The sequence below is a fragment of the Haliotis rubra genome, unplaced genomic scaffold (genome assembly GCF_003918875.1).
Source record: "Haliotis rubra isolate DU_JTF1 unplaced genomic scaffold, ASM391887v1 Scf238, whole genome shotgun sequence".
NCBI lineage: Eukaryota > Metazoa > Mollusca > Gastropoda > Lepetellida > Haliotidae > Haliotis > Haliotis rubra.
In genome coordinates, this window is record NW_025766425.1 from 1,019,220 (window position 1) to 1,038,386 (window position 19,167).

Genomic DNA, 19,167 nt, shown 5'->3' on the forward strand with positions numbered 1-19,167 from the left:
TCTTTTTGTAAGAATTACCCCAGAAGTGTGGCAAAAGGCTGAAGACCGTGTTCTCAAAATCGAGGACAAATACCGTCTGCGGGACGGCGTTAACGTCAGCCGAGTTGCACCTGTTGTTATTCCGCTATCTAGAGTCCTCGACCAGCAGTGATACTGACACTTGACATTTTGGGACGGTCCCTGACATGTACTGCCCGTGCGTTACATAAAGCTATCACCCTGTCTGCCTGCCAGGTGGGTCACAGTATAGTCTGTTTCTCTGAAGTGTCTCTACCATGGAATGTTTTCTAAGTTTTTCGATATTTTACGAGTAATCATTATTATTAGGGAAGGGTACATCGTGATTACTCATATGCCATATTAGGTCGAGGTGGTGTGAATGATTATATATGAATATTGAATCTGAAATATCAACCTTTATCAAATAATTGCCAAAAAGCATTTTCCAAGCATTTCTGGCCTTAATTTATCTGTCAATGTTTTACTTTACCGTCACTCCCGGTTGACCCCAGTGTGACAGATACATCTTGACGTCCAAACCAAACAGGGCAACTTGGGGGTTGTTGTTTTCCTCAAAGCTTTACGCATGGTATTGCTGTTGGAAGCTGTTTATAGGGGAGTGCGACGTTTCGATGCAGATTACAGATTCTGCCACCGTTGTCCAACGGTTATCCATCAAGTTTGTCAGTATTTCACTTCCCTACTTCTAAAATGCCACTCAAAGAAGTGTGCCCACGACTGCCGAATGACGTCAATCTTAGTTTGGGAAGTCTGTCTGAGAAAGCTAATTTCAATTCATTTTTGGTGTTGTGACATAACTGCTTTGTGAAAAGCGAAATTTAGTGCGGCAAACAGAACCAAAAACATTTGTCTCTCGTGACTATTTAGCCAGTTTTCATTTTGTTCCTATTTACTTTGTAACTTAGAACATTTTGCCAACAGCAGGAATAATACTGGTTGTGGCAGTTGACTTGACAGTGGGTAGTGGTAGTCGTAATCAAAGTGACGGAGGCAGTGGTAGTGGCAGTGATAAGGTGAAAAGGAACATTTTTTTACAGAACCTAATAGCAACATACCACACCTTGAGCAGGACAATAGCCCCCAAGTTATTTTTACTATAATAGTGAGGACAATTGCCACCCAGAATTTTATATAATTGTATTTGAGGAAATGAATGCAGGTTGTCAATAAACACAACTTTAGATGATGAAAAGTCAATGTTTTGGGGTACATTAATATTCTGACTTTGATCAACTTTTAACATTGAAGTAATTTTGACTTTGGTGAATTTCGGATTACTTCGAAGGCACATACATTGGACGCCTTCCACTCTTCCCAATCCCATCCTGGAACCAGCACCAGAGAACACTGGATGGCCTTTCCCGAATCAACAATCACCTCGAGGGGTGGCACCGGCGCCTCTTAATCAACATGTCAGGCTGTTACCCACCCATCTAGAGGTTCCTGTTTTGGGTGGCAATTGTCCCGGTGGCAATTGTCCTGGGTGGTAATTGTCCTAGGTGGCAATTGTCCGGGTGGCAATTGTCCTGTGGCGATTGTCCGGGTGGTCCTAGACCCATACCACACAACCATAGCCGTCTGTACATCACATCGTTTTAGACTTCCATAAAACACATCAGATTAACTACTTATCAATCTACAAAAACTCATTCTACTCAGTCATATACCACGCTCAATATCCGGCCATACAACAAACCCTTCAACACAGCTGCTCTTTAGCGCGTATGATGTATATCCCCTGACGCAAAGTGTCAATCATGGCTGGCGTTATTACTGATGATAAGACAATAGAGTTGCAATACCGTCGCTGTGTGAGCACCGTCTGGAGACGTGCCGTTACTATACACAAGAGCAATGCCTGATCACATTTTACCTGTCTGCGACACTCGACACTTACACGTTCCTGGTTGGTACAGTCGCGGTGCACGTCAAAACAACATAATGACTTCTCCCTCAGTCAGTAGGGAGCGGTAATTGTGTTAACCAGCTCACGTTGTCCCATGACATGGCTGATCGTCCTGTCTGATATATTTTGGTTAAGTGGAGAGGGTGCGGAAGCTGCTCCGCTGTCAAGTTGCAAATATAATTATTTTTTGGGGTGGAAAATATTGAATTAATTACCTTAAAATAAAAATACGAGGTAGTTGAGGACCAGGGAGTAAAGGAAACCAAAGGCAACTGAAAATATATTTCTTTGTTTGCAGCAATTATACCTGTTCGATTAACGCATATCATTGATGCATTATTAATAAGAGAATGTTATCCAACCAGGCACATGTATAAGGAAAGGGAAGCTATCCTATCTAACTGCAATTGGAAAATGTAATTGGCCAATTTAGGTTTATTTTTGTTTCGGTGCCTGTGCTATGCACGTAATTTATTCTTAGACATGTAGGACGGGCTACAATACATAGTTTAACTGTTGACAGATAGTGACAAATATGTGTTACCAGGTTATGTCGCATTCTGTAACGACCGCGTTTGGATATTGGTCATTTCATTGGCGTGTGTGTCCACGGTCAGCGTAAAAATATGTAAGCAACATTGATGCCCGAGAAGAATGTCATTGAGTGTCCTGTGTCCAGAGTTGCATCCCTTAATCGTACCAGGACCTACTGAACATGGGGCAAGGACTATATTTGTCGTGAATGTGGTCCTTGAATGGCAGTCTGTTTAAACCCTGGTTTTACCAATTGAACGTGACACGTCCAAGTTTTTATTCCCGTCCTATATTAAGATGGGATTAAATTTGAAATGTCTCAAATCCTTGATATACCAAAGGCACTCATATGCAAACATTTAACAAATGCAGAAGTAAGCATAGTTGGATTGTGATTTTATGTGTTACCGGGTGCATTAATGTGATATTAAAATCATGTGCATCATATGCCCCAAGAAGTTATATAGAGGCTTTGAGAAAGGGTTAATGTAATATTGGTAGTCGGACTTTATCATCAAGAGGCATCTAGAAGCTGAGGTATCAATGAGGTATCAATTTCAATTTCAATATGTGACTTCAAGCAGTTTGGTCCCACTTTCGTAGAGTAAATCATTTCAGTGTAAGTGTGAAAGGTACATTTTGGATCGCAATATTTTTTATAGCTCGTATTTTTCAATCGTATTCGTTAAACTTGAAAGTAACAAATCTGAAACACGCAAGTGATAGAAAACGGCAGTAGGCAATCGTCACTCATGTGAAAAATACTGATAGTGAGTCATTTCATACTAATATTTTCAAAAGCTGGAAATTTCCCATTTCCGGGGCTTAAAAGGAATTCCTCGTCTTCAGGCCTAAATTCTCTGATTATATGTCAGTGTGAAATGATATCGATGATCCTTCCATCCACGGCCGATAAATGTCCCTTGTTAGTTATAACCTAACTTGTTACTACTAACACTTTCAGAAGAATTTTAATGCAACAAACCGACAGCAGCTCGAAAGTATTAGATTAACGTACGCGTTCCTCAACAGTTAGCCTTTCATATGGTGCTAGTAATTAGGATTAATCTTCTATGGACTGAATGTCAGCCATACTCACTAATTTAACAGATTAATTCAATTTACACTACCTGGAACCTCATGAAAACATGATTTATTCTATTTCAAACAATGCCCCTGCTGTAAATGTTTCATTACAAATTTGTTTAAACTAGAAAATGCTAAAATTGCACTTAGAAAAAGAAAATTAATTTTGATTTATTGTTGAACTTCTTTTCCGCTCATGAAATTTGAAAAGTATATGGACTGTTTCTAAAGGCTATGTTCTTCAGTAGTGTTGTTGATCAGTTACTGGAGATGAAGTTATTCAATTGTCGAGATGTTCTTCAGCCTGCTAGAAGAATTTACTATCGGTGTAATTCGTCATTACCGAGTGGATCCGAATGACATTTACCTTTACACGAGGGAAGTATAGTGCATTATCAACAATTTCATTTTGAGGTTGGAATATATCCATAACCAAATTTGGAGATAACAAAATTTCTATTTTATGTAGATTTCAGTTACTATCACAAATGTGGAAAATGTGAAAAATGTTTTTCTTTGTAATGTAATGTGGGTTAATGGTAAAAATTAGACAAAGCATATACACCATTAGTGTCCAGTTCATTGGTATATTTGAAAATGAACTCAATGCAATATAATCTCCAGTCCTGAATAGCCTCAGAAAGAGTTACCATTTGATGTTTAGCTCATAATGAAAATAAAATCGTCGCGCAACATGACATTGCTGAGAACGATTCTGAAAGATTCTATTAAGGAGTACGTCTTTCTTCACTGTTACATGATGAGGAAATACAAAATCAGACTGAGGACAACCATGCATGCATTGTCGCCTGTAGTGCAGTCATAGCTGTATATTATCATAGGATTTGGAAAATATATAAAGCGCACATATCCAAGCAAATAGTACATGCTCAAGGCGCTGGAGTGTTCCCTTGATCAACGGATGTCTATTTTTCTGGCATTCTTTTAACCAACTCAACTTTCTGGGGAGTATTCAACTCATGCAGCCTGTTAAGCGTAGCGAGTTATCACACAGCCTCATCCTCACAAGGTACCCATTTGCAGCTGGGTGAACTGGGACACATAGTCACAGTATTTTGTCCAGTGATACTGCAGGTTACTATACCCGCAACTAGGTGTCCATCTGGCCATTAACCATCGGCTGAGTGGGTTCTTTTAAGTGCACAGGGTTGTGTACTGCACACTAGGGGTTGTGACAACCCTGAAAGAGCCTGCAGGTAATGTTAGCTCCAAGGTTTTTGCACCCGGTCACAAGTGGCGATCAATCCAGACACCTTGCGCTTAGACAGATCGCCCACCTTGCCCCCAAGGGTAGTATATGCATCGATAAGGGCAATCGTTACTGCTGTCCTATATTACTGTCAATGTATTATTTTGCACTTAGTATTGACGATACACGTCAACACGTTTGAATTTCATTAACAATTCAAAATAAGCCCCCTTAATACTCCACTTTTTACAATGTCACCTTGGAATCAGAAAGAACTGAGAATGCTACATCAAGGCTTTCTGAACATGGCAAATGTCAGAACCCAATCGAAACACTTGCGAACAAAAACACTTACAACTTGCCCTTTCATAACATTTCTTCCTTAAAGCAGCAGCGTTTCTGCAATCGGTTACATCCCCCGAGAGTATGCCATGGTCCCCAATTGTTATTTTGCGCATATTATTGCTGAGTGAATTACCTTCACCACAATAGGCCTGTTCAGTTTCATGTGCCCTGACCATTTGGGCGTGTAAGCAGAGCCCATATTGCCCACAAGGATGCCGACTAATTGTATTTGGAGGAACCAATTCGACAATATGCCTTGCTGGTAGTGTATGCGTAGGGGAAGACGATGTAATTTGCAACCTCATCAGGATGCTCAACTTCCACTCCTGGGTGTTAGGGTCAATGTGTGCCCATCCCTTGGAATTCTATACAAAACAGTTCACGTCGCCCTTATGTTTCTCGGCATGTTCCCTTCTTTTTACAATCCTGAAGAAATATAGCAAACAACAGTTACTTAGAGCCTTTGAATTTAGGCTGTTGCTGGACAAATATAGCAAACGCTGCACACAGTTTCTATGTCCAGAATGTCAAAGGATGAACTGAGTGCGGTCAACCCAAAGATTTTCAAAGTTGGCTTGAAACGTTACACAAAGACGCCGATAGAAAAGAACCGAATCTATATGGTCTGGACGGACGAATTCGCTATCACGAAATTAATATGATTACCTCAATCCAATTGAAACACTACTTTTCTCTATGTTTGTAAAGCAGGAAAGAAATCGGAAGGAACGTTTTCATTTGCTGAAAAATCTTTCACATCTCAGAAAAACACACATTTGAATTAATATTATTGAGTAGTCTGGGAAAGCTGAATAAAGGTAAACTTTGGAAAGATCGTTTTGTTTTCAAACAATGAATTTTTTTTAAAAGCTGGATGATTTTGTTCAATTCACGTTCAAAATATGGATGTGACCCACCATTCACATGGACACGAAACGGGATGATGTGCGTGTAGTGTCAAGTTTCAAAATACCTTACCCACGTCTTTTCCAGAATATATTCATAAGTGTGTTGCTACTTTCAACAATGTTTCAGGTATATATGATGTGTCTGCACAACGTGTGATTTTATTAAATACAGATCTTTATATATGTGTATATATTTTGTACATATGACATAATTACTGATTGTTAGTAGAATGAATTAGTGAGTAAATATGATTTACCGCAGCCGCTATCACAGTATGTCAGGTGCTTTCACTGCCACTATGACTAATGCCTGCACTATCACTCACTTCCATTACTGCACTTCTACACTGTATCTGTCACTGTTACTTGAGCCCTTTCACTGTAGCTCAATACCACACCACTATCAGTAACTGTGTCATTCCTTACCAAAATCAATGAGACTACCACATGACGTGGTATAGTGGTAAGAGCGTCCGCCCGGAGAGCGGAAGGTCGCAGGTTCGATCCCCGGCCGCGTCATACCAAAAGACGTTAAAATATGGTACTTGTTGGTCCCTGCCTGGCGCTCGGCATTAATGGGTACAACAAGGACTGGTCGGCTCGGAGTCAGTATAATGTGTCTGAGTGGGGTATTCATGCTTCACTGTGGCATGGTATCTCAGTGGGCTAGCACTATAAAACCAGCTTAAGTCTGGGCTAGTACAAGCAGCCGCACATACACATACACACGCATGCACGTCGTCATATGAGCGAAATATTCTCAAGCACGACGTTAAACCTAATTTCACCTCACCTCACTACATGACATGTAACATTTCATTTTTGCACTGTTTCTTAACGAAGGTCTGTGTGTTTTGCTTTGGATGGGTATACATCATTGTTGAAAACGCAAAAGTATTGCCTTTCTCAAATTATCTTCCCAAAACGTTACCAGAGACTGCAGCGTTCCTGATTAACCCTGTCACCCTGGAGTGGAAGCTAAGAATCATGATGAGGTTAACGATTACATCGTCTTCTCCTACACATACACTACCAGCAAGGCATACTGTCGAATTAGTTCCTCCAAATACAATTAGTCGGCATCCTTGTGGGTAATATCGGTTCATCATCCACGCCTACATTGTCAGGGTATTAGAATTGAACAGGCCTTTTGTGGTGAAGGTAATTCACTCAGCAATAATATGCGCAAAATAACAATTGGGGACAATTGCATACTCTCGGGGGTTGACTGGATGCAGGAAATGCTCCTACGGTGAGAAGAACTGTTCTGAAAGGGCAAGTTGGAAGTATCTTTTTGTTTTAATCAGCTTCCGCCCATTGTGAGGATTGATATAGCATTTTCGGCTTATAATTTCCTCTGTTACTGTGTAAGAGCACATATTATGAAGTAGATATTTTGAATGGGGTAAAAGAAAGAGCACTCTTGATTGTACGACAGGCTTTGGGGCAGTCAAGGTTAGCCTCAGTTCTTGTATGTGCGTTAGTATTTTCTGGGTCCACTCTAAAATGTCGTTACTTTTATACGACCGATGTCCACTTTTATCTCAGCGAAAACTTTCAGAATTATCTAATGTTAAAGAGAATTCAGACCGCCTCCGTGGTGTAGTGGTTAGAGCGTCCGCCCGGAGAGCGGAAGGTCACGGGTTCGATGTCCGACCGCGTCATACCAAAAGACGTTAAAATAGGGTACTTGTTGGTCCCTGCCTGGCGCACGGCATTAATGGATACAACAAGGACTGGTCGGCTCGGTGTCAGTATAATGTGTCTGAGTGGGGTATTCATGCTTCACTGCGGCATGGTATCTCAGTGGGCTAGCACTATAAAACCAGCTTAAGTCTGGGCTAGTACAAGCAGCCACACATACACATACACACGCATGCACGTCGTCATGTGAGCAAAATATTCTCAAGCACGACGTTAAACCCAATTTCACCTCACCTCACCTCACCTCACCTAAAGAGAATTCAAGTTGTCATATTATTTGTTCTCTAGATGCTTTCAAAATACATACTGTGGCTTTGTCAGATTTTACAGCACAAATTCACCATCATAAAAAGGTATGTACATGTAGAGTAGTACACAACAGACAGATTTTCCAAGCATATTGTCAAACACTTGTGATAACGCAAATTCCAAACAGAAAAGGGAAAATGGCGATAGTGTCCTCCAAATGCACGTTACTCCCATCCATCTGACAAATTCACTGACAACATATTCGCCGGGCAACGCTGGCAATATTACAACCCGTTACTGAATCATTTAAGGAGCATAACGGTGAGTGAGTGAGTGAGAGAGTTGAGTTTTACGACGCTGTTAGCAATATTCCAGCAATATCACACCGGGTCTTCGGTGTGACGAGCGAACGCTTTAACCACTACCCCAACGCCCCGAAGCATAGCGGACTATATATCGAGGTTAGGATTGATGTAAATTCTTCACAATTATCAAATCCGAAAATTATGCTATTATTTACGTGATGTTCAGGAATTATTACGTTTTGGGCATTGGGCATTCAATGGTTCGATAACAATTTCTTGAATCTTCTATTTTGTTTCAAGATCATAATGATCAGTCTTTAATACAAAGCTCTGGCAATACTTCGTGCCACAGTGAGTTGCAAAAATTGTGGAAAGAATCAAGAAACGTGTTGGTACATTCCCAATTTTTCATTTTGTCGGAAGGGTAATGGTTGTAGCACTGACGGTAAAACTTGAGAATTATATGATTTATCCTATGTATAAAAGAACAAGTCCGCTATGTAGGTCCGGATTAATAAGGAATAACAGACGCATACTAGAGTGATTGAGGACATTTGTACGCTTCTTCAATTAAAGATAATGGCAACCAGTCATGTCTCCAGTAAGATACAACGTAACACACACACCCTTCCCCCTACCCCCACACTAAAAAACAAAACAAAAAGCAACAAATAACCCCATTTAAATACAACCAAAAACAGTTACAAATAAAATAAAAACACAACCAACAAACAAAGACAACAACCCAACAACAACAAACGATGAATCAAAAAACTTCCGCAGGACCCAAACAACAAACGGACAAAATCAACAACAAAAAAACAAGCTTGCCCCCGTCTTATGATTGAGACCCGTGAGGTCGTAAGAATGCAGCAATTGGATCAGTCCTCAGACTTAGCGACCCTTATGACTGTCGCAACTCCTCAATTAGACGGGTACGTAAGTCCCAAAACTTTCAAAGTAAAATGTAAATTTACCATATTTTAAACGTAGTATCTTTGTTCTTTTAACTGCCGGCTACATTTTCCTACAATCGCCAGCGGCTGAAGGGAGGGTGTAAATCCAGCTAGGGTCCATGCAGGTAGCAAAAGTAATGTAAGTCCCCATGGGCCCTAGTATGGTGATCTACCTTCAGTTGTTGGCGATCTATAGCCCGTGTTTTATACCGTATTGTCCTCTTTAATTGAAATGTTTTAGCTTTGCTCGCTAGTTTTATGTTATATCTGTGATTCTCTAGTATTTTTACTGTCCATCGTCGACAGGTTTTAATCTTCCAAATGTTTTCACCTTTTATTGTCTAGATTGTTCTCGTCACGATATGGCTGAGATATTGCCGATGTGACGTTAAATATTAACTCACTCACTCACTCATTTAGACGATACTGATAATGTCAGTGATTCTCTTATTTATAGACCGCTTTATACAGTTGGAATATTGTTGATGTCGACAACAGCTTGGTGAGTTGGGGCGGTGGGGTAGCCAAGTGGTTAAAGCGTTGGCTTGTCACCCCGAAGACCCGGGTTCGAATCCCCACATGGGTACAATGTGTGAAGCCTATTTCTGGTGTCCCCCACCGTGATGTTGCTGGAATATTGCTGAAAGCGGCGTAAAACCAAACTCAGTCAGTCAGTCAGTCCTGGTGAGTTGATTATTCTTTATCAGGTGAGGTGAAATTGGGTTGAACGTCGCGCTGGAGAATATTTCGCTCATATGACGACGTGCATACGTGTGTATGTGTATGTGCGGCTGCTTGTACTAGCCCAGACTTAAGCTGGTTTTATAGTGCTAGCCCACTGAGATACCATGCCCCTAGTGAAGCATGAATACCCCACTCAGACACATTATACTGACTCCGAGCCGACCAGTCCTTGTTGTATCCATTAATGCCGAGCGCCAGGCAGGGACCAACAAGTACCATATTTTAACGTTATTGGTATGACACGGTTGGGGATCGAACCCGATTCCTTATCATTGATCCTGTATCCGGACATTCGTCAATTTGTACGATGACACCATCTTGTCAGTCAGGACAGTACCTTATGAATTTAAGGAGTTTGAAATTACCAATTTTATCACACGTTGTTGAAAGCACATGAACATATTGACGATAGAAACCCCGATTTGAAATACATCGGTTATGACTTCACACGAGTCCAGGTTTAATGATTCTGTTAATTTAGTGCGTATGACGGACAGTCAGTAAAGGACAGTAAAGGACAGATTACAGCTAATTACATAGCACCTTATGAAAGGATGTCTTTGCAGAAGAATCATTATAATAGATTCTGCTGGCTATCGGGTTTTTACGTTAACGTTGTAAAGACAGCAGCAGTAGTAATGATTTAGGAAACCACCACATGTGATAAGAGCTTGTTACCAATGTCCGTCACCATTCGTCCTTCTTGACCAGTTGTAGCCAGCAGTGACATAGGGCGTCCATGGATGAAGAATATAACCAAAAGACTATTTGACAATTGGATATATTCAGGATTTCTTCCTCACAATCTCATGAGCCTTTGATGACTCTGAGGACAAAGTGTGATAAGGGTTCCCTTTGATTCTCTGGAAATTGAAATTCTAGTGACAGGAAATATTGATATGACAGTCATTTATCAATACAATTAAGACGACTGACAACTACGCCTAACTAGTCTTCGTAAGTTACACGTTTTGGAATCGTGAATAATAAAGTGCAGAAGATTGGTGAATATAACTGAACATATCCAAACAACTATGAGAATGACCACGACCCCAATGATATTGTCACCATCTATTTGCCACGGCCTTACCATTTCGGCTATGAAGATCCATTTCAGGTGAACATTTTCTCGTATTTAAAAAATAAAACTAAGTCTCGTTTTGGAAAATAGATACAAGCATTTGCACCCTAAAGGTGACAGCACATAAACATTTAGACGACAAATCAGATTTCACTCTGTGAAATCGATCTACGCAATTGGGATGCGACGACATGTGTCTACCAAGTCAACGAAGCTGTCCACCCGCCTCTTACAACAAGCATGGGTTACTGAAGATCAATTCTAACCCGGATCATCACGGGTCATGCTCACAGATGGCAACATCAGCTGGTAACACATATTCGTCCCAGTCTGTCTGCTGACAGGCACTATTACCTCCGCATCGGCACTGGTCATAGTAGCAGAACCAATTATCTGCACATCACTAACACCGGTACCACTTATATTTTCCAATTGCAGATATGCGAAACAAAGTTCCTTGAAGAACACGGCTTCCGTTTCATAAATGATTGGAAAAGATCCTATGTTGAATAATATACGAATTATGTACGCTCATCTGTCTGGTATCAGAGCATGGGAGAAAGAGAAATGTGAAAAGTCAATCTGATTATCCTGAGAACTTCATATCCCATTTGCTTCTTATGTTTCATGCATTTTAAATTTGAAAATTGCAATCAAAGAGTACCGCAACAGCAACACTATCTCCACTTAACCAAGGTCTTCTATCAGATCGGCAATCACATGATTTGTACAATGTGATAACTTGAGCTGGTTAACACAAATACCGCTCCCTGCTGACCGAAGGAGAAGTCATTTCTGTTATTTTCAACAGCACTTTAACTGACATCGTCAGGAAGTGTAAGTGTCGACTGTCGCAGACAGGTAAATGTAATTGGGTAATTCCATATACCTTGTCGTCAGATTTACTTACACTGGAAAAATCCCAACAATTATCTAAAATTCAGCCGGAGTGAATGGGCAACGCTGTTACTGAAAAATACAAACAACCTAACCTATATTACCCTTTTACAGCAGTAGAAAGAAATCTCTGCAGTTACAAAAAGATTCAAGCGTAATCCCAATGAAGCACTCGAAAATTTACAAAGTTAATAAATAACCATCCCATTCACCTTTTCTGAAAAATACAACTGTCCATATATTACGTGGTAATACCAGCAGAAAGATATCTTCAGAATTATAAACAGACTCACATGAGTAAATAAGCGACACCATCACTATTTTATTTTCTTTGTGAAACCAATATGTCATTTTTACTGTCACGGCAAACGTGCTATTATTATTTTTCCATTAGCATTTCAATTGTTTGATCACCACTTCTTGGGGTTTCGTTTCTATTTAATGATTAGAATCTTCATCAACCTATGATCGTTCTTCAAAGACAATGATGATACCTTGTAGCTTGATTAACTTACTAAAAACATGAATGGATCGAACGTTTGTTAAGTTGCAATAGGATCTCCGTACTTATTTTGTGTGAAAGGTATTATGTGTAGTCCTCGGGTCAAAAGTAAGAAACTTCCAGATTAGGAATGTATAAGATGTATAATTTGTACGGAAGGCCCTGACAGAGCTAACGATATACGTCTAAAACATGCAATTGTTGAAAGTGTTGAAAGAAACAAAGTCTAATCCCATTCATTTGTTGGGAACTTAAACATGTCATAAAGAATTTCGAAGTGATATACAATTAGAAAAAAACTAAAGCTTGTATGGTTCCTCAATTTACTATTTGTCTTACATGTGAAACGAATGTGTGCTATTATTACAGTGCATCACGCCATGTCGTGATAATGCTGATATATTGCTAAAAGCGGCGAAAAAGTAAACTCCTTCACCTCATAATACATGTTATATCACATAATTACAAATAAAACGAGCTTTCGCATACCACTGCAACTGTTTTGAGAAAGTTGTGTTATTTCAACCTTCAATCCACCTTATCTTAGCAGGGGAAACCCAAAGTGACAAACATGCATCACTTTTCAAAATCCCAAGCGTGTCTATATTTCCTGAAACCCAAGAACATAATAAGGACGATTAGAGGATTCAGCCCATAATGCGGAGTTCACGTCGCATGCAGGTAAGGGACTTAACTCTGAACAAACATTTACATTACTGTCCAACATAAGCGAAGGAACATATATGCATCTATGATTTCCACAGAAAACATGTATGTCAATGACATGACCATTGACGGCTTCATGGGCCAAAACGTGGTCGTTACAGAAAGCTACATAAACTTGTAACACATATTCGCCCAAGTCTGTCTTCTAACATATACTGTCATTATAGCCTCATCCATATTGTGCGTGGTAGCAGAACCACCTACCCCTTTACAGGCACCCTAATTTGGCCATTTACATTTTCCTACTGTAAATATGAGAAAAATGTTTCTTGGACAAAAAGGACTTCCAGATTCCTGACTGGATAATATTCTATGTATACATACTATATGAATTTGGTACGCTCATCGTGCAGGAATAATTGTATCAGAAGAAGAGAAATGTTAAAAGATGCTCTCAGTATCCTCTAATCATTATTTCTAAAAAAACTCATACGTTTATTGAGAAACGAATGTTGTTAACCGATTCTTAAATTTACTTAAATGACAATTAAAGAACACCGCAACATCAACACTGTCTCCAATTAACACAAGTCCATCAGACAGGGCAATCGGATTTAGTGTGGGGCTATGTGTCAACGTGAGCTGGTTAACACAGCTACTACTCCCTACTGACCGAGGGAGAAGTCATTTATGTTATTTTAACCCTTGAACCAATCAGGAACGTGTAACTGTCAAATGTTGCAGACAGGTAAAATTTGATCAGGTAATTCCCCATACCTTGTCAACAGTAACGGCACGTCTCCTGGCGGTGCACACACTGCGAGGGTATTGACACTGTATTCCTTTATCATCAGTAATTACGCCAGCCATGATTGGCACTTTGTGTCAGGGGACCACAGTACAAGCTTCAGACATAGAGAGTTTCCCAATGGTCGGATACATGAGATTGTTGTATAGCTGGCAAGAATGTTCCTTAATTGGGCGTGCTTTATAGATCACTAATGCATATACATGTAGTTATCATGGTGTGTTATGTTGTCGGTTCATATTGCACTTCATGAGAACTTTAAAACCAGTGGAAGCATACGGTTAACCATTCGGTTTTACCACTACCTCTGTTAACCATTACAACTACTTCCACAATCGCTACTACTGCCACTGCCGCAACTATAGCAGGGGAAACGATATCTTTGTTCAGCTCAAAAGTTTCAGCTGTTTTCCATTTGTATCATTCTGTTTTCAAGGAATGTGAAGATCGTATGTGTAAAATTTCTAGTTGAACTTACCCGGATCCTCCACTGACGTATTTCCACTGGTGTGTTACTCTTTGTTTGATATCATTTGTCAATTGGCATCTTAATCGTGCATGTTATCAATTGTTTGCACGGCTTCTTCAAGATTAAAATAAATTGTCACTGAAAAGATTCCAAGAAACACCAAGACATGATCTGTTTCTTTTATTCTTTGAGAATACCTCATGGCCGGCCCAGGCCATTGTAAAAGGAGGCTGTAGAAAAGATGTATCACCCATCTCAAATGATACCCTCACAACGTTACTAGGGACAGCAACGTTCATGATTGACCTTAACACCCAGGATTGGAAGTTAAGCATCCTGATGAGGTTGCAGATTACATCGTCTTCTCCAACACATATACTGCCGACAACGCATATCGTCGAATTAGTTCCTCCAAATACAATTAGTCGGCATCCTCGTGGACAATATGGGCTCTGCTTACATGCCCAAATGGCCAGGGCACATGGAACTGAACAGGCCTATTGTGGTGAAGGTAATTCACTCAGCAATAATATCTGCAAAATAGCAATTGGGGACAATTGCATACTCTCGGGGGATGCGACTGATTGCAGAAACGCTGCTGCTTTAAACAGACCTGCTCTGAAAGGACAAGTTGGAGGTGTTTCTCTTGAGCAATCCTGGATAAAGCATTTTCAGTTCTTTGTGATTCCAAATATAATCTTGGACGATCTGATTGGATACAGGAATGTTGCTGTTTTAAAGAGAACTCTTCTGAAAGGTCAAGTTTAAAGCTTTTGGGGTTTCGATTGGCTTTCCACATTTACCAATCTGGGAAATCATGGATAAAGCATCTCCTTCTCTCATTCCCTCTTTACGTTGTAATTATGTATGGATTGAAATGGTTGTTTTGAATGGTGTTATGATATCTGTTTGTCGTGTCCAGATGTTTGTTTCCAGCTAGGCTCCATGCAGGTAGCAAAAGTAATGTAAGTCCCCATGGTTCCTAGTATGGTGATCTACTTTCAGTTGTTGGCGATCTATAGCCCGTGTTTTATATGGTATTGTCTTCTCTAATTGGAATGTTTTTCTAGTATTTTTACTGTCCATCGTCGACAGGTTTAAATCTTCAAAATGTTTTCACTTTTTATTGTATAAATTGTTTTCGTCACGATATGGCTGAGATATTGCCGATGTGACGATAAATATTAACTCACTCACTCAGACTCCAGATGTTTGTTATGACTATGAAGAATAATATGTCGGGAGACGGTGACAGTAGCAAGTAACAACCCAAAACGCTACAATGTAATTATTTGAACGAAGCTGCTTTTTTAGATGGCGATTCGTGTTCAGCTCGGAGGTGCAACGTTGTGAATCATTGTTCTGAACCCGAATGTGTGGTGGTAGGATTCCTTTTCGAAAGAGCTTTAGATAGTCAACAACAACATTGATGAAGATCTTGGGTATGGAATACTGTAAGGGACATTCTCGCGATCTCGCATTCTCGCACTTTGGGCATTGATAGCTTGTTTCCAAAGGAGAGATCGCGAGAAAGTCCCTTACAGTATTCCATACTTTAGTCCTATGAATAATGAAACACAGTTTAACAAGTGTTTATCACATATCGCGATAACATACTTCTTTACTATTAATGTCTTCAATTGGATTTTTAATACAATAAACCTGACAGCTTCTTGAACCTATCAGACTGACCCTTCTCTATAGTTAGCATTCCATAAGGTGTGATGTAATAAGCAGTAATCTACATGTACTTTTGACCTAGCCTTGTGTTAGCCATACTATCAAACTTAACAGGAAAAGTAAAAATTAAATTTACCAAACCTGGAACCACATGCACATTATAACAAATAGGATTGAAATCGTCAGTGTGCATGTGTGTCTTGAAAAGTTTGGCTTAAATTAGATAAAGATAAAATCCGCAAAGAGAGATGGCACTGCCCTCAGTAAAACTGCACGGATTGAATTGTTTTCACTCATGCATAAGGATTTCCCATCATTCTTTAGCAGCTATTTACCCTAGTGAATTCATGGTTAGGTCAGCAATATTCCAGTTGAATGAGTGAGTGAGTTTAATTTTACCCCACACTCAGCAATATTCCAGCTATATGGCGGCGGTCTGTAAATAATCGAGTCTGAAAGAGACAGTCCAGTGATCAACAGCATGAGCATCGATCTACGTCCAGTTGAATGAAGGCAGAGTGTAAATATTCGTGTCTGGGTCAGAGAATCCCGTGATTGACATTTTGAGTTTCGGCCAACTTGAGGACTTGGGATACGAAAATGCGCCCTGAGCTGAGTCATCGAGCCCGACCATCCGATTCTTTTAGTCATGACAAGCACAGTTTGCTCTGGTGTCACATCACCACAGGTGTCATTCACTGAGTGAGTTAAAGTGTTAACAACGCAAAACTGTAACTCAAGCATTCACTTTTCTGGAGGACATAGTTCTAGCATCTTTCATTCCTTTTACGTAAGGGGCGGTGGGGTAGCCTAGTGGTTAAAGCGTTCGCTCGTCACGCCGAAGACCCGGGTTCGATTCCCCACATGGGTACAAAGTGTGAAGCCTATTTCTGGTGTCCCCCGCCGTGATATTGCTGGAATATTGCTAAAAGCGGCGTAAAACCATATTCACTCACTCACTCACTCCTTTTACGTAACTATGTTATATTTTTGCCTGGTGATAAGACTGTGCGCCCTATGTATATGCAAAGATACGTTAAACTTCCCTCACTCACCCTGACATGCTTGTGTTCCGATAACTGGTAAACCCCAGTTAATCCCCCATTCAGGGCCTTTTTGTTAGGATATTCAGTACAAAACGTTTCGAAATTTTGACCACAAGGCTTCAACCGTTACCCTTCACATAAAATAGGAAGACGGGATTCTATTACAATCTAATGTACGTTGAATCCTTTCATATTTTGAGCATTTTACTGAAGCCACACGACTTTGCTTTCATATTGTACTGAAGAACGACCATGGGTTGATGAAGATTGTCGTCATAAAACAGGAAGCAAAATCGTAGAAGTAGTGATCAAACGAGAAAACTAAAGAAAAATAATGATACCAGAGCAACACCATTACCCTGACAGTGTAAATTACACTTCAAGAGGAAACTGAAACAGTGAAGGCGTGGCTTATTCACTCAAGTTGAATCTGTTTATAATTCTGAAGATTTCTTTGTGATGGTCTTGTCACGTTACACACAGATAGTTACACCTGTCTAAAGCACCTGTCTGTCGGAATCGAGCCTACCTGTGACTGGGTGTAAAAACCTTGGAGTCAACTTTGTGTGCAGACTCTTTCAGTGTTGTCTCAACCCCTAGTGTACAGTACACAACCCTTTGCACTTAAAAGAACCCACGAATCCGTTGGTATATGACCAGATGGTGTGTGTGTGTGAGAGAGAGAGAGAGAGAGAGAGAGAGAGAGAGAGAGAGAGAGAGAGAGAGAGAGAGAGAGAGAGAGAGAGAGAGAGAGAGAGAGAGAGAGAGAGAGAGAGAGAGAGAGAGAGAGTTTAGTTTTACAAGTGCAGAAATATGGCTAAAAATCAAAATTATCTGAAACAACTCTCAGACAAAACTTCATTATATTTTAGTTCTGTTTTTTACCATTTCCACCAGTAACGTTTAGTACGACCCCAGACTTAATCTAATGATATACGTCTAAAACATGAATGTGTTATATGGAAAAAGTTTAATCTTATTCATAAAATGAAACTCTTAATAGTTGAAAAACTCGTCTTTACTCCCCCCGACATTTTTATTTCCTACATGTATTACTTCACAGGTAGAAGCTCATTAACACTGAGGCTTGGGTGTAGCCTAGTGGCTAAAGCGTTGGCTCGACACACCGAAGACCCGTGTTCGATTCCCCACAAGGGTACAGTGTGTGAATCTCATTCTGGTGTCCCCAACCTTGATATTGCTTGAGTATTGCTAGTAACGGCGTAAAATTCACTCACTCACTAACACTGTAGACGAGCTACTCATACCTCTGCAGTTCAGGCTGTCGCCGATTTGAGTTGGTTCATTTTAGTTCATCTTAATTCCATCTTCATCGATGAAACCCAAGTAGATGGATATTGTGGTGACATATCAAAGACCATATAATTCCCGAGGATGAATATAGAAGTCGATCAATAGATGCTGGCGTGGTTAAGGGAGGTAACTCTGCACAAAGAAAACTTTCCTCCAGGGCGGTAACATTGCGAACATATGTGTAGCGAAGAACAACTATTGATTTTGATTTCGATCGAGAATATATATGCTTAATGAAATATAGATGATGGTCTCATATGTCAAAACACGGTCTCATACAAAAGGATGCAGAAGCTGGTGACACACATTTGTCTATTTCTGTCTATAAACAGGCAATGCATTACCGTCACATTGGCACTAGTCATGTTCACGGAACCAATTATCTGCATATCCCAAGCTGAAGTACCAGAATAACCTTCAACCGGCCAATTGCAGATATGTGGAATAGGTTTCATTGAAGACAAGAGCTCCCATCATAGTCATGATCGAATAGATTTTGTGTATGAATAATATATCTATTTTGTGTGTGCCCATCAGACAGATGTCATTGTATCAGAGGAAGAGATGATAAAAGTTACACTACATATCCTGTGTTCTGAATACACTTTATTCTTATTAATTTTCACAGTAATTACGTTTAATATTTTACGAAAGATCCTTATATTTGCAGTTAAGGAATAAAGTACTTTAAGCACCATCTTATCTTAACCAATCCATCAGACAGTGCAATCAGCTT